Here is a 15,352-nt window from a genome sequence, read left to right on the forward strand (position 1 = left end):
AGTTTGGAATAGCCCATCACAGCATGGAGATGAGTCCTCCAGCTGAGTCACTCAGCTCAGTGGTCTCTTTTTAAGGAGTAGCAGTTATTCTAGGGAAGAGGGTAATGACTCTATCAGTTGCCCCTTCTCTTACAGTGACACACATTGCCCATCAAATGTCTCATCTAAAGTAACACTCTCATTTTATCACTCTGAGATACTTTCAGTCTCACAGTAGATGTTTTAAAACAACTGATATGGAAGTGATAGCTTACTGTGTCAGATTTGTGATCTCCAAAAAAGAAGAAGATTTAGCTTTGGGACCAGGCTTTATCTCTCAAGAGCTTTTGTGTAGCAGAGTTTTATTAAAGTATGAAAAAGGACAGAGAAAGCCTCTGACATAGACATCAGAAGGGGGATGGAGAGTGGCCCCCTTGCTAGTCTTTATCAAGGGAATTATATACTTTTTAAATTAGTTTTTACAATAAATCAAAAGAATGTCTCAAGGTTGTAACAATTTTACCAGACCCACTCCAACAATTTATATTTTAGAATAATAGGATTCAGTTCAGTTCAGTTCAGTTCAGTCGCTCAATCGTGTCCGACTCTTTGCAACCCCATGAATCGCAGCACGCCAGGCCTCCCTGTCCATCACCATCTCCCGGAGTTCACTCAAACTCAAATCCATCGAGTCGGTGATGCCATCCAGCCATTTCATCCTCTGTCATCCTCTTTTTCCTCCTGCCCCCAATCCCTCCCAACATCAGAGTCTTTTCCAATGAGTCAACTCTTCGCATGAGGTGGCCAAAATACTGGAGTTTCAGCTTGAACATCAGTCCTTCCAAAGAACATCCAGGGCTGATCTCCTTTAGAATGGACTGGTTGGATCTCCTTGCAGTCCAAGGGACTCTCAAGAGTCTTCCCCAACACCACAGTTCAAAAGCATCAATTCTTTGGTGCTCAGCTTTCTTCACAGTCCAACTCTCACATCCATACATGACCACAGGAAAAACCATAGCCTTGACTAGTCAGACCTTTGTTGGCAAAGTAATGTCTCTGCTTTTGAGTATGCTATCTAGGTTGGTCATAACTTTTCTTCCAATGAGTAAGCATCTTTTAATTGCATGGCTGCAGTCACCATCTGCAGGGATTTTGGAGCCCCAAAAAATAAAGTCTGACACTGTTTCCACTGTTTCCCCATCTATTTCTGATGAAGTGATGGGACCAGAAGCCATGATCTTCATTTTCTGAATGCTGAGCTTTAAGCCAACCTTTTCACTCTCCTCTTTCAATTTCATCAAGAGGCTTTTTAGTTCCTCTTCACTTTCTGCCATAAGGATGGTGTCATCTGCATATCTGAGGTTATTGATATTTCTCCTGGCAATCTTGATTCCAGCTTGTGCTTCTTCCAGCCCAGAGTTTCTCATGATGTACTCTGCATAGAAGTTAAATAAGCAGGGGGACAATATACAGCCTTGACGTACTCCTTTTCCTATTTGGAACCAGTCTGTTTTTCCATGTCCAGTTCTAACTGTTGCTTCCTGACCTGCATATCAGTTTCTCAAAAGGCAGGTGAGGTGATCTGGTATTCCCATCTCTTTCAGAATTTTCCATAGTTTATTGTGATCCACACAGTCAAAGGCTTTGGCATAGTCAATAAAGGCAGAAATAGATGTTTTTCTGGAACTCTCTTGCTCTTTCGATAGAATTTAACAATAGAAAGATCCTACCAGACCCACTCCCATAATATACATTCTAAGATATCAGGATCAGTCAGAAGATTTTCAGGAAGGAGAAACTGTCCTCAATCAGGACACATAGTTGTTATATAACCCTTAGTTCATTTCAGTTCAGTTCAGTAGCTCAGTCATGTCCAACTCTTTGAGACTCCATGCACTGCAGCACATCAGGCTTCCCCGTCCATCAGCAACTCCCAGGGTTTACTCAAACTCATGTCCATTGAGTCGGTGATGCCATCCAACCGTCTCATCCTCTGTCATCCCCTGCTCCTCCCACCTTCAGTCTTTCCCAGCATCAGGGTCTTTTCAAAGGAGTCATCTCTTCACATCAGGTGGCCAAAGTATTGGGGTTTCAGCTCCAACATTAGTCCTTCCAATGAATATTCAGGATTGATTTCCTTTAGGATGAACTGGTTGGATCTCCTTGCAGTCCAAAGGACTCTCAAGAGTCTTCACTAACACCACAGTTTAAAAGCATCAATTCTTCAGTGCTCAGCTTTCTTTATAGTCCAACTCTCATATCCATACATGACTACTGGAAAAACCATAGCTTTGACTAGATGGACCTTTGTTGGCAAAGTAATGTCTCTGCTTTTGAATATGCTATGTAGGTTGGTCATAACTTTCTCTTCCAAGGAGCAAGAGTCTTTTAATTTCAAGGCTGTGGTCACCATTTGCAGTGATTTTGGAGCCCCCCAAAAATAAAATCTGTCACTGTTTCCATTGCTTCCCCATCTATTTGCCATGAAGTGATGGGACCAAATGCCATGATCTTTGTTTTCTGAATGTTGAGTTTTAAGCCAAATTTTTCACTCTCCTCTTTCACTCTCCTCTAATCCCTAGTACAGAGTTTAAACTGAGTTGTTTGTTGTGTAATCATCAGTTCCAGGATTAAAGAAAAAAACCGTTTTATATGACTAAGACTAAGGAATGTAGAGGGAAAAAAAAATGTTTGTCTTTTACGGTTTTGGTGAAGGGGGAGTTCAATACCATGAAGTACTCAATTTACAAAAGGATTTTGTTAGTCATGAGGGTCTGATGTCACCATGAAGGGATTTAGTGCTTTGCTAGATATGAGGAGATGCAAGGATTGAGATCATAAAATGTATTCCTAAAAACATCCAACTATCTAAAGACCTATCCCACCAGATTCTCTGGAGCACAGAGTGCCTCACTCCATCCTGAATTCCCTCAGGGATTGTTGAAGGTCAACAGCTATAGCAGTATGGGGTTTAATCTCTGTAGAGGCAGATGGCAAATGCCTTTGTTATTCAGTCATTGGCAGTGCTTTTGGTAAGTGACAATTTGTAGTTGACATGTTTCACACAAGATGACTAGGAATCAGAACTCAAAATAGATCACATTCTAACAGCAATGGGGCAAGAAAAAGGGAAATATCTCTAAGCAAGCCTGAATCATACCTTGAAGAACACACGACTGGCTACAGTAATGCCATTCTAAAGTTCCACCAGGTTTTCCCCTTAACAGTCTGCAAATTAGGCAAAAAGCTTTAAATGTGCAAGCCAAAAGCAATACCTGCTGTCTCAACACCACTTGAACACTCTGCTTCACAGACTGGTTCATACACTTCAAACCATCCCAATAACTATCTATTATTATGTGGTATTTTAACCCATCCATTCAGAGTCTGCATCAATTGACTAGAATGTTCATCCTCTCCTCTTAATTGAGACTCCCTAAAATATTCTCACCAGAAATTCCTAGAAACAAATTCCAAAATTTTTATATATCCTTAGCATTTTAGAAATTCACATTTTAGCTTGTTATCTTTAAGAACAAAAATGCTTCTTTGGGAAAAAGAGATCATGAATGTGACTTTAAAATGTGGTCATAATGCTGGTTTAAATGTTTTATTCTTAGGTAACTTCACTTACATTATTATTGCACACTGTCTGACATTAAATAGTAAAACAACTGGGCTCTACAACAACGTGTTGAAATATTTCAACCAACTAAAAATGAAGCAATGGCCATTGTAATAGCCCAACTGCTTTAAATGTATTGCAAGAAATGAAAGTCAAGTATCAGTGGAAAATAGTACCATGAAGTGGAATCAGCACAATTTTTTTCTGACAGACTTGAGTTCAAACCAAGTTTTTCCACTAATCAGTATTGTGACTCTAAGAAGTTAATGTAAGGAAGGGGAAATTTTTCCTTTCCTCTTCCCTTTCTTCTTGTTCTTTTGGCTGGTCTAATTAATTCATGTAAGATAGATTAACAGGAGAAAATCAAATTCAATTTCATATGTGCAGGAATCCCATGTACATGAGAGGTTCAGAGACAGAAAGGTAAAATGGGGTAGTCTTGAGCTAAGAAATGGGATGGGAAGCTGGGGCTTCTAAGGACAGAAGGGTCATTCACAGGATGATAAGAAGAAGGACATATTTTTGGTTATTATATGTTTGCCCTACCATACAGATGGGGCCAATTAGATAAAATTTAATCTCTGACAATAACTCTTTTCATGAGGAACCCCTCCAGTGTAAATTCTTCTAGGTGGTTAAGGGAAAGCTAGTAGTTTCCCTTGAATCCATAGGGTCTCCATTGCCTTTAGCTCAAAATAATCTTCATGCCTGAGGGGAGATTTGTTCAAGATGGCCGAGTAGAAGGATGTGCACTCATCTCCATCTGTAAGAACACCAAAATCACAACTAGTTGTTGAACAACCATTGATAGCAGGACATTGGAACCCACCAAAAAGAGATACCCTACATCAAAAGACAAAGAAGAAGCCACAATGAGATGGTAGGAGGGGAGAAATAATGATAAAATCAAAACCGGATAGGCAAGCCACAAACTGGAGAAAAATAATACCAAAGAAGTTCTCCCATTGTTGTGAAGGTTCTGAGCCATACATCAGTTTTCCCAGACTGGGGATCTGACAAAGGGACTAAGAATCCCCAAGGAATCTGGTTTTGAAGGCCACAGGGATTTGATTGAAGGACTTCTAGGACTGGGAGAAACAGAGACTCCACTCTCGGAGGGCAAAAACAATATCTTTCATGCACCAGGACACAAAGGAAAGGAACAGTGACCCCACAGGGGATTGAACCAGACCTACCTGCTAGTGTTGGAGGGTCTCTTGGGGAGGTGCAGGTTAGCAGTGGCTTCCTGTGAGGACAGGGGCACCGGCAGCAGCAGGTCTGGGAGATGCCCTTTGGCATAAGCCCTCAAACAACCAACAGGGAGGGAGCACAACCCCAGCCATCAACAGACAATCAGATTAAAGTTTTACTGAGCATGACTGCCCACTAGAGCAAGACCTAGTTTTTCCCATGCCAGTCCCTCCCATTAAGAAGCTTACACAAGCCTCTTAGCCTTCTCCATCAGATGGCAAACAGAAGAAGCAAGAAGAACTATAATCCTGTAGCCCACCAGAATGAAAATCACATTACAGAAAGTTAATCAAAATGAAAATGCAGAGGGTTATGTCCCAGATAAAGGAACAAGATAAAACCCCAGAAAAACAACTGAATGTAGTGGAGATAGGCAACCTACCAGAAAAAGAATTCAGAATAATAATAGTGAAAATGATCCAGGATCTTGGGAAAAGAATGAAGAAGATGCAAGAAATGTTTACCAAAGACCTAGAGAACTACAGGGGGAAAAAAAAAATTAGAGGTGAACAGCACACTAGAAAGACTCAATAGCAGAATAACTGAGGCAAAAGAACAGATAAGTGACCTGGAAGGCAAAATGGTGGAAATCACTGCCACAAAACAGATTATAGAAAAAATAATGAAAAAATAGTCTAAGAGGCCTCTGGGACAACATTAAACACTCCAACCTTCCATTATAGGGGTACCAGAAAGAGGAGAGAGACAGAGAGAAAGGACTTGAGAAATTATTCAAAGAGGTAATAGTTGAAAACTTCCCTAACATGGAAAAGCAAATAGTCAACCAATCCAGGAGGTGCAGAGAGTCCCAGGAACTCAATGAGGAACACACTGAGATATACAGTAATCAAGCCAACACAAATTAAACAAATAAAATATTAAAAACAAGGGAAAATGATAAATAACATACAAAGTTATCAGTTGATTTCTCAACACAAACTCTACAAGCCAGAAGGGAATAGAACAATGTATTTAAAGTGATGAAAATGAAGACCCTACAACCAAGAATACTCTACCCAGCAAGTCTCTCATTCAGATCTGACAGAGAAATCAAAATCTTTCCAGACAAGCGTAAGTTTAGAGAATTCTTTGCTACCAAACCAGCCTTATAAAAATGCTGAAAGAACTTCTCTGGGCAACAAACACAAGAGAAGAGGAAAAAACCTACATAAAATAAACCCAAAATATATAAGAAAATGGTAACAGGATCACACATATCAATAACTATCTCAAATGTAAATGACTTAAATGTGTCAATCAAAAGACATAGACTGGCTGGGTGAATGAAAACATGCACATATATGCACTTCTACTTACCACATCACTCTACTTAACCTCCCAAACTGCATGTAAATATTTTATATTGAATGCAAGGAGATCCAACCAGTCCATTCTAAAGGAGATCAGTCCTGGTGTTCTTTGGAAGGAATGATGCTAAAGCTGAAACTCCAGTTCTTTGGCCACCTCATGCGAAGAGTTGACTCATTGGAAAAGACTCTGATGCTGGGAGGGATTGGGGGTAGGAGGAGAAGAGGATGACAGAGGATGAGATGGCTGGATGGCATCACTGACTCGATGGACATGAGTTTGAGTTAACTCCGGGAGTTGGTGATGGACAGGGAGGCCTGGCGTGCTGCAATTCATGGGGTCACAAAGAGTCGGACCCGACTGAGTGACTGAACTGAACTGAACTGATTTTATATTGTTAGGTTAATCATGTTTCCATGAGGGCTTGCAATTGTAATTATCTTTTATTTTTTGTATGGATATTGATTGTGAAAACTGATAAACATCTTTTATTGTTGTGATTTTGTAACTATTAGTCATTTTAACACCATTGCATCATGACTGGCCAACAGAAAACAATAGAATTCTATATCACCAAAACTAACATTTAATAGAAAAACCTCTAATCACTTCTTAAGATCCAGATACACATTAAAGTTAAATTGGAATTTTTAAAAAAAATAAATAAAAATGCCCCAGTATTGTTTTTTCTCTAAAGCTCCAGATGTGATTCTAATAAACAGCCATGTTTAAAAACAACTGGACTACATAATGACCTTTTACTTTTATCTAATTTAACATTTTCTCTTTCACTCAGTACATTCATTTCATTTAGTTTATTTTTCCAAACTCTCCATCTCATTTTTCATTATTCTTTCTTAAGCCTCTATAGAGTATAGTAGAATAGCTTTTGTATATGTATAAACATTATAACATTTTGGTCCTGTTTGACTAAATATGAATAAAATGCTAGGTTTCTAATCTATATTCACTCAAAATGTTGATATAGTTCCATTTATTCTGGCAACTACTATTACTGTTAAAAGTCTAGAAAGCTTATTATCTTATTTTTATAGTGATTTCTAAAATATTGAATGAAGCTTGAAATTCATGGGGTCACAAAGAGTGACCTTGAAATTCAAGCTCCAATTCTGAGCATATAAAGAAATACTATGTTGTTTAAAAAAAAAAAGGCAAGTTAACATGTGATACAGTATTATTAACTAAAGCACAGATTTTGTTCAAATTTCACAAAATTTCTGCTGGTGTCCATTATTTGTTTTCATATATTCAAGATTCCACATTGTATTTAGTTGTACTTAAGAAGCTTCAGTTGCATGCAACAAATTCTAATAAATTCTCTTTTCATTTTTATTCTGTTACAAATATTTTCTTATTTCTTTTTTTATGGCTTCTTACAAACACCCATCATTTAAAAGTGAACCTTTAATTTCCAAATATATGGGTTTTTTTAAGTATCTTTGATATTAATTTCTTATTTTTATATTAATTTCTCATTTAAATGCTTTCATCTCTGCAATCACCCTGTATGTTTTTTCAGTTTTTCAACCTTAGTGAGGCTTTCAGTGGCTAAGTCAAAGATCTCTCTTGGTGAGTGTCACATTGTACTTGAAAATATGTGGCTTATTTTTGAGTATCTTTTGAAACTGATTTCTAATATAATTCCACAATGATGAGAACAGACTCTATGATTTACATACCTCTAGACATGAAATTTTTGCACCTTGTTTTATGTCCCTGGATGTAGTCCTATGTTTCCTGGTTTATAGTCCATGGGAACTTGAATAGAATTTGTATACTGATGCTATGTGAAAACTGTATGTATTTTAATTATGTTGAATTGGCTCAAAGGGCTTTTCAGGTCTACTATATTCTTCTACTTTTCTGTATATTCATTCTGATGGTTTTTGAGAGTGTGATTTTGAAACTCTAACCAAAAATCTTTATTTATCTACTTAAAAAATAATTGTAATACATATTAGAACTATATGTAATTTTGTTCTGTATTTTCCAAGTCTCCTATAAATGTGTTATCATACTTTCACATTTGAAAAATAAAAAAGAAGAAGAAAAAACAAACAAACAAAAAAATAATCTTCATGCCCAAGTGGAACATCTTGGGGAGGTCTGTTCTGAACCCCTCTATTAACTTAAATATCTCTGTCTTAGTTTTTTCATTAACAAAATAAGCAATATGAAAATTGCCCTTTAATCGTTATGAATTTTATTTTAAAACATATAAAATGCCTGACTTGTGGTTGGCATTATTATTACCTCCAGCATCAGCATTCTCAAGCAACAGCTCTCTGGAAAATGTATTAAAAAAATCACATAAGCCAAGCAGAAAACATATTTGAAAAACAATGAAAATTTTCTCCCATAAAACTCCTAGAAGAGAACACAGGCAAAACATTCTCTGACATAAATCATAACAATGTTTTCTTAGGTCAGTCTCCCAAGGCAACAGAAATAAAACCAGAAGTAAACAACTGAAACCTAATCAAACTTATAAGAATTTGCATAGAAAAGGAAAACATAAACAGAATGAAAAAACAACCTATGGACTGGGAGATAATTTTTACAAACAATGAAACCAACAAAGCCTTAATTTCCAAAATGTATAAAAGCTCATACAACTCAATAACAAAAAAGAAACAAACAACTCAATCAAAAAATGGGCAGAAGATCTAAATAGAAATCTCTTTAAAGAAGACATACAGATGGTCCACAGGCACATGAAAAGATGCTCAACATTGCTAATTATTAGAGAAATGCAAATCAAAACTACAATGAAATATCACCTCACACCAGTCAGAATGGCCATCATTAAAAATTTTACAAATAATAAACACTAGGGAGGGTGTGGAGAAAAGGGAACCCTCCTATATTGTTAGTGGGAATATAAATTGGTGCAGCCACTATGGAAAACAGTGTAGAGGTTCCTTACAAAAGTAAAAATAGGGTTACCATATGATTCAGCAATCCTACTTCTGAGCATATATCCACAGAAAACTCTAGTTCAAAAAGATATATGAACCTCAATGTCCATAGCAGCACTGTTTACAATGGCCAAGACATGGAAGCAACTTAAATGTCCATTAACAGATGAATGGATAAGGAAGATGTGGTAAATATATATATTTATGTGGAATATAAATAGAATGGAATGGAATACTACCCAGCCATAAAAAGAAGGAAATAATGTCATTTGCAGCATCATGGATGGACCTAGAGAATCTCATACTAAGTGAAGTTAAGTCAAAAAGAGAAAGACAAATATGATTACTTACATGTGAAATCTAAAATACAATATAAATGAACTTATTTATAAAACAGAAGCAGATCCATAGACATAGAAACTCTATTCAATATTCTTTGATAACCTATGAGAGAAAAGACTCTGAGAAAGAATGAATATATGTATAACTGAATCACTTTGCTGTACAGCTGAAACTAACAAAACATTGTAAATTAGCTATACATCAATAAGATTTTTTAAAAAGACAAACTGTATTTTCAGTGTCTAGTGATAAAAACATAATTAAATAATATCCATGACTTTGCAAAACACAGACTTTTCCCAAGCATCTATTGAAGCTAACAAATGATCCTAAAGATTCAGGAAATATCCTATACATCACTTAAAAATGATCGTGAAAATTTCAGTACATTGCCTTCAAGTCCTCAGTGAATAATGGCATATCTACACTGATAATCTCATGCTCACTAAAACATTTTCATGCTATTTTCTCTCTTTGAGACATTTGTGCTTACTCCATCATAGAGCATAACTCAGTGTCTTATACATAATAAGTATTTCATAATTACCTTACAGAAAATAGACACAGTGAACACAAATGAAATTCTTTAATCAAACAATGGAAGATTTCACTTTAAAAGATGTAGTACTATTGAAACATCCATATTAAACACGCACTTTGATTTGAAGGGGATTAAAGCCTACAAGTCAAATAATTATATGTTTCGTGTTTTGCATATTTATTTCCAAGTCTATTTTCCTTCTTTTGTCTGCAAAAAGTTTGGACTCATTTGACCACATAAAGACCCCTGAATTTCTCATTTCTGTTGTCTTCTAATATGAAAAATTAGTATTTAATCATTTAAATCATAATGCCATAAATTAGCTGCTATAAAAACTTTTGATGACCTTACATATGTGACAACTTTAATGACTTGTAAAAGTTTAAATTAGTGTTCCTCATTTTGGTTCAGGAAAAAACCAGAAGGTGTCCCATGATAAATTGCCCAGGAATGTGCACCAGAACCAACAGGGAATCAGCAGAATTAACTGCTTTATCAGCAGAAGTGACAGCTCTAGAGCATCTGTGTAGAAGACTGCATCGAGGCGCTGTGATTTTCCTCCATGATGCTACTAAAGCAACTTATCCCTGACGATCACATGAAAAGTCCCATACTTGTTTCCTCATAGTTTACAAAGGGACTACAAATGACATATGTTACCAGCACATTAGTACCATTTTCCTATACAAGACTTCATAAAGATCCAACAATGAGGCTCTCAACCAAAAGAAATTAGAATTTTCTTTCAACAAATAGACTTTTCCTTCCCATAGGCAAACAAAAGCTGATGTGGTGGTCTCATTATCACCTGGAACTTGGACTGCTTTCAGTTCTACAGCATGTTTACTTATCCTTGGTCCACATGGTGTTCTAACCATCATGTCTGAGTTCTAAAGAATAGAAAGAAAGTAGAGAGAAGAGGTTCAGTTCACTTCAATCGTTCAGTTGTGTCCAACTCTTTGGGATCCCATGGACTGCATCATGCCAGGCCTCCCTGTCCATCACCAACTCCCAGAGTTTACTCAAACTCATGTCCATTGAGTTGGAGATGCCATCCAACCATCTCATCCTCTATCAACCCCTACTCCTCCCACCCTCAATCTTTCCCAGCATCAGGGTCTTTTCTAATGAGTCAGCTCTTCCCATCAAGTGGCCAAAGTATTGGAGTTTCAGCTTTATCATCAGTCCTTCCAATGAATATTCAGGACTGATTTCCTATAGGATGGACTGGTTGGATCTCCCTTGCTGTCCAAAGGACTCTGAAGAGATTCTCCAACACCACAGTTCAAAAGCATTAATTCTTCAGCTCTCAGTTTTCTTTAGGTTCAACTCTCATCCATACATGACTACTGGAAAAACTATGCCCCAACCAGTAACTCTGAAGAAGCTGAAGTTGAATGGTTCTATGAAGACCTACAAGACCTTTTAGAACTAACACCCACCAAAGATATCCTTTGCATTATAGGGGACTGGAATGCAAAAGTAGGAAGTCAAGAAACACCTGGAGTAACAGGCAAATTTGGCCTTGGAATACGGAATGAAGCAGGGCAAAGACTAATAGAGTTTTGCCAAGAAAATGCACTGGTCATAACAAACACCCTCTTCCAACAACACAAGAGAAGACTCTATACATGGACATCACCAGATGGTCAACACCAAAATCAGATTGATTATATTCTTTGCAGCCAAAGATGGAGAAGCTCTATACAGTCAGCAAAAACAAGACCAGGAGCTGACTGTGGCTCAGATCATGAACTCCTTACTGCCAAATTCAGACTTAAATTGAAGAAAGTAGGGAAAACCACTAGACCCTTCAGGTAAGAGCTAAATCAAATCCCTTATGATTATACAGTGGAAGTGAGAAATAGATTTAAGGGCCTAGATCTGATAGATAGAGTGCCTGATGAACTATGGAATGAGGTTCGTGACATTGTACAGGAGACAGGGATCAAGACCATTCCCATGGAAAAGAAATGCAAAAAAGCAAAATGGCTGTCTGGGGAGGCCTTACAAATAGCTGTGAAAAGAAGAGACGCGAAAAGCAAAGGAGAAAAGGAAAGATATAAACATCTGAATGCAGAATTCCAAAGAATAGCAAGAAGAGATAAGAAAGCCTTCTTCAGTGATCAATGCAAAGAAATAGAGGAAAACAACAGAATGGGAAAGACTAGGGGTCTTTTCAAGAAAATCAGAGATACCAAAGGAACATTTCATGCAAAGATGGGCTCGATAAAGGACAGAAATGGTATGGACCTAACAGAAGCAGAAGATGTTAAGAAGAGATGGCAAGAATACACAGAAGAACTGTACCAATAAGATCTTCACGACCAAGATAATCACAATGGTGTGATCACTGACCTAGAGCCAGACATCCTGGAATGTGAAGTCAAGTGGGCATTAGAAAGCATCACTATGAACAAAGCTAGTGGAGGTGATGGAATTCCAGTTGAGCTATTCCAAATCCTGAAAGATAATGCTGTGAAAGTGCTGCACTCAATATGCCAACAAATTTGGAAAACTCAGAAGTGGCCACAGGACTGGAAAAGGTCAGTTTTCATTCCAATCCCAAAGAAAAGCAATGCCAACGAATGCTCAAACTACCGCACAATAGCACTCATCTCACACTCTAGTAAAGTAATGCTCAAAATTCTCCAAGCCAGGCTTCAGCAATATGTGAACCGTGAACTTCCTCAAGTTCAAGCTGGTTTTAGAAAAGGCAGAGGAACTAGAGATCAAATTGCCAACATCCGCTGGATCGTGGAAAAAGCAAGAGAGTTCCAGAAAAACATCTACTTCTGCTTTATTGACTATGCCAAAGCCTTTGACTGTGTGGATCACAATAAAGTGTAGAAAATTATGAAAGATATGGGAATACCAGACCACCTGACCTGCCTCTTGAGAAATTTGTATGCAGGTCAGGAAGCAACAGTTGGAACTGGACATGGAACAACAGACTGGTTCCAAATAGGAAAAGGAGTTCATCAAGGCTGTATATTGTCACCCTGTTTATTTAACTTATATGCAGAGTACATCATGAGAAATGCTGGACTGGAAGAAACACAAACTGGAATCAAGATTGCCAGGAGAAATATCAATAACTTCAGATATGCAGATGACACCACCCTTATGGCAGAAAGTGAAGAAGAACTCAAAAGCCTCTTGATGAAAGTGAAAGTGGAGAGTGAAAAAGTTGGCTTAAAGCTCAACATTCATAAAACAAAGATCATGGCATCCAGTCCCACCACTTCATGGGAAATAGATGGGGAAACAGTGGAAACAGTGTCAGACTTTATCTCTTTGGGCTCCAAAGTCACTGCAGATGGTGACTGCAGCCATGAAATTAAAAGATGCTTACTCCTTGGAAGGAAAGTTATGTCCAACCTAGATAGCATATTCAAAAGCAGAGACATTACTTTGCCAACAAAGGTCCGTCTAGTCAAGGCTATGGTTTTTCCTGTGGTCATGTATGGATGTGAGAGTTGGACTGTGAAGAAGGCTGAGCGTCAAAGAATTGATGCTTTTGAACTGTGGTGTTGGAGAAGACTCTTGAGAGTCCCTTGGACTGCAAGGAGATCCAACCAGTCCATTCTGAAGGAGATCAGCCCTGGGATTTCTTTGGAAGGAATGATGCTAAAGCTGAAACTCCAGTACTTTGGCCACCTCATGCGAAGAGTTGACTCATTGGAAAAGACCCTGATGCTGGGAGGGATTGGGGGCAGGAGGAGAAGGGGACGACCGACAGAGGATGAGATGGCTGGATGGCATCACTGACTCGATGGACGTGAGTCTGAGTGAACTCTGGGAGTTGGTGATGGACAGGGAGGCCTGGAGTGCTGTGGTTCATGAGGTCGCAAAGAGTTGGACACAACTGAACGACTGATCTGATCTGATCTGATGACTAGATAGACTTTTGCTGGCAAAGTCAAGTCTCTGCTTTTTAATAACCTGTTTAGGTTGGTCATAGCTTTTCTTCCAAGGATCAAGCGTCTTTTAAATTTGATTTTGGAGCCCAAAAACATAAAAGTCAGCCACTGTTTCCACTGTTTTCCCATGAAGTCATGGGACCAGATGCCATGATCTTAGTTTTCTGAATGTTGAGGTTAAGCCAACTTTTTCATTCTCCTCTTTTACTTTCATCAAGAGGCTCTTGAGTTCTTCACTTTCTGCCATAGGGTGATGTCATCTTCATATCTGAGATTACTGATATTTCTCCCAGCAATCTTGATTCCAGTTTGTGCTTCATCCAGCCCAGCATTTCTCATGATGTACTCTATATAAGTTAAATAAGTATGGTGCCAGTATATAGTCTTGTGCTCCTTTCCTGATTTGGACCAGTCTGTTGTTTCACGTCCAGTTCTAACTGTTGCTTCTTGACCTGCATACAGATTTCTCAGGAGGCAGGTCAGTTGGTCTGATATTCCCATCTCTTTCAGAATTTTCCAAAGTTTGCTGTGATCCACACAGTTAAAGGCTTTGGCATAGTCAATAAAGCAGAAGTAGACGTTTTTCTGAAACTGTCTTGCTTTTTCGATGATTCAGTGGATGTTGGCAATTTGATCTCTGGTTCCTCTGCCTTTTCTAAAACCAGCTTGAAAATCAAGAAGTTCACAGTTCACATATTGCTGAAGCCTGGCTTGGAGAATTTTGAGCATTACTTTGCAAAGTCTCAGATGAGTGCAATTGTGTGGTAGTTTGAGCATTCTTTGGCATTGTCTTTGGGATTGGAATGAAAGCTCATCTTTTCCAGTCCTGTGGCTAATGCTGAATTTTCCAAATTTGTTGGCATATTGAGTGCAGCACTTTCACAGCATCATCTTTCAGGATTTGAAATAGCTCAACTGGAATTCCATCACCTCCACTAGCTTTGTTCATAGTGATGCTTCCTAAGGCCCACTTGACTTCACATTCCAGGATGTCTGGCTCTAGGTGAGTGATCACACCATCATGATTATCTGGGTCATGAAGATCTTTTTGGTATAGTTCTTCTGTGTGTTCTTGCCACTTCTTCTTAATATCTTTGCTTCTGTTAGGTCCACACCATTTCTGTCCTTTATTGTGCCCATCTTTGCATGAAATGTTCCCTTGGTATCTCTCATTTTCTTGAAGAGATCTCTAGTCTTTCCCATTCTGTTGTTTTCCTCCATTTCTTTGCACTGATCACTGAGGAAGGCTTTCTTATCTCTCCTTGCTATTCTTTGAAACTCTGCATTCAAATGGGTATATCTTTCCTTTTCTCCTTTGCCTTTAGCTTCTCTTCTTTTCATAGCTGTTTTTAAGGCTTCCTCAGATAAACACTTTGCCTTTTTGCATTCCTTTTTCCTGGGGATGGTCTTGATCACTGCCTCCTGTACAATGTCATGAACCTCT

General features: G+C 38.1%; 1 long non-coding RNA gene across 1 annotated transcript in view; it reads right to left on the reverse strand.

Moving 5' to 3' along the window:
• Nucleotides 1-8,408: 8,408 nt before the first annotated feature.
• LOC129655050 (uncharacterized) overlaps nt 8,409-15,352 on the reverse strand; it is a 157,271-nt gene continuing 150,327 nt past the window's right edge. Inside the window, exon 4 of the long non-coding RNA XR_008715733.1 lies at nt 8,409-10,875. This is a non-coding gene — a long non-coding RNA (uncharacterized LOC129655050). The remainder of the gene's footprint in view (nt 10,876-15,352) is intronic.

Source organism: Bubalus kerabau, chromosome 6 (genome assembly GCF_029407905.1).
Source record: "Bubalus kerabau isolate K-KA32 ecotype Philippines breed swamp buffalo chromosome 6, PCC_UOA_SB_1v2, whole genome shotgun sequence".
In the NCBI taxonomy this organism is placed as follows: domain Eukaryota; kingdom Metazoa; phylum Chordata; class Mammalia; order Artiodactyla; family Bovidae; genus Bubalus; species Bubalus kerabau.